The following is a 2,182-nucleotide window of genomic DNA, read 5'->3' as shown; positions in this document are numbered from 1 at the left end:
TGTGAGTACTGGAATGAGATTTTCACTCTGCAGCGGAGTGTGCGCTGACATGAAACTTCCTGGCCAGATTAAAACTGTGTGCCGGACCGAGACTCGAACTCGGGACCTTTGCCTTTCGCGGGCAAGTCCTCTATCATTTTTTTATCGTTGTGTTCGGTCGTTGCGGACGTCGCAAGACATCCTGTTCAAGTTCGGTGGTTGATCCTTTCACTCAGTTTTTTATTACAGAGGCCAACCGGCTCTCTGGACGAACACGCTGAGCTACCGTGCCGGCTTTTTTTTTTTTTTTTTTTTTTTTTTTTTTTTTTTTTTTTTTTTTTTTTTTTTTTTTTAAAAAATGTGGAATGCTTCACGATTTTACGTGTCATCCTTGCGCAGGGGCCATGCTAATCTTCTCTGTATCGTTCCAATTTTAGTATATGTACTGCCGAAGCAAGTACGCCATCTGAGCTACTCGAGCACGACTCACGCCCCCTCCTCACAGCTTTACTTCCGCCAGTACCTCGTCTCCTACTCTCCAAACTTCTGTGAAGCCCCACTGGGCTTTGATAGAGCGTGATTTCCCGGATTATTCTGTAATAACTTGTTATAATCAGGGCAAGACTTTGTGCTCACCCTGTATATCAGTCACCATTACGTTCGAGTTTTGGGGAATTGTGTTGCTTCACAGAAATTCTGCTTTAGAAGCGTTTTCTACTGTTATTTCCTTTTCTTGTACACTGTTTCCTTACACATTTATTAGATCTTTTACGATCCAATAAGTTTGTACCATTCTTTTTTGGAAAATTCAAGATAATATATTCTGATAATTATGACAATGTGAACTGGGAGCTACTCTTCAGGACCATGTAAGAAATATTACTTGACTGGAAGGATACAAGAATAATTAAGCAACTGTATGAGGACCAAAGGGTAAAAATAAATATAGAAAAAGTAGAGGAAGAGGCCAAGATTACAAAAGGCGTTAGACAAGGGTGTTCACTATCTCAGTATTTATTTAATATGTTCATTGAGAAAGCTATTCAGATCATGAAGGAGAAGCCAAGTGGAATTAAATTCAGTGGTGAAAATATACGTTGTATCAGACTCCAAAGAAGACGCGAATAGAATTCTGTATTTCCCGTCAGACACCCCATGTCGTATTAGACACTCTTCAACTGTTGAAATCGAAAGTGAACAAACGGAAAACGAAAGTGATGGCAGCACGGAAAAATATGAAACAAATTAAAATCATATCATCTATAAACAAACCAGAATAAAGCAGAAATCTCGTTTTCTTCCTCCTAACACCTTCAATGTACTCTCGACAATGATGAAATACAAATAAATACTGCCAGCAACGTAATTATCCTTCACACTGATGTTTTGTTTATCCTTACAATCCTGGCGAAAGTACTGAAAAACACTGAGGCAGTCGTTGACTGTGAGGGCCTAACTGCAGGAGAAACTGAACGTGACAATGCGCAATTGCTAGCGATTACGAAATGCTTGTCTAACGGGTTACGCATACCATGAGACTGACAGATGAGTGAACCGTAGGAGAAAGTGGACCCCTTCGCTTAGCACTGGCGTACAAGGCCACCCTACTCGCGCAGCACCCGCCCAGTCTCCGTCGGGACTGCCCGGAATTTTAAGTACTGTGCACGATCCCGGCTAGAGAGACTCGGGACACACTTTTATTATCCCGTCTTGTACTGAATTTGCGAATCATGAGAGCGAAAAGAAAGAATGGTGTGTGGATTTCCTCCCCCAGACACTATCCATGAGTCAAAATACCCATTTGCTGTTAAATTAGTGATTATTCATTTTGTCGGTAAGTTGCCAGCACGTTTCGCGTCCTGTTTGAGTATTTTAGAATTAGAAAGGATCGTCTTTCGAAAAATATGTTTCGTCCTTCCTCTAATGATGAAAACAGGTTGTCAAGTTTGTCTATTCCGAAGAAGAAGGTTAAAAGTTATACGGCTTTCAACGAGGGCTGGTTAAAAAACGAAAACTTTTTCACATGGTTGATAAAAGAAAAAGACTTCACAGCCAAGTGTGGGATTTGCCCTGCCACATTTTCGACAAAATTTGGAGGAAGAAAAGCTACAGTGGATCGTCGGAAGACACAAAAACACATTCTAGCACAATAGCAGTGTCGTAAAAATAAAACTATTACAACTTTCTTTGTGAAGTAACATAC

General features: G+C 40.6%; 1 non-coding gene across 1 annotated transcript; it reads right to left on the bottom strand.

Moving 5' to 3' along the window:
- Positions 1-333: 333 nt before the first annotated feature.
- LOC124709426 lies at positions 334-440 on the bottom strand. The gene has a single exon (XR_007005399.1). It is a non-coding gene; the product is annotated as a U6 spliceosomal RNA (small nuclear RNA).
- Positions 441-2,182: the final 1,742 nt, after the last annotated feature.

This window comes from Schistocerca piceifrons, chromosome 7 (assembly GCF_021461385.2).
Source record: "Schistocerca piceifrons isolate TAMUIC-IGC-003096 chromosome 7, iqSchPice1.1, whole genome shotgun sequence".
Classification (NCBI taxonomy): Eukaryota; Metazoa; Arthropoda; class Insecta; order Orthoptera; family Acrididae; genus Schistocerca; species Schistocerca piceifrons.
Note: the sequence above shows the minus strand (reverse complement) of the source record. Positions and strands in the feature narration are given on the sequence as shown.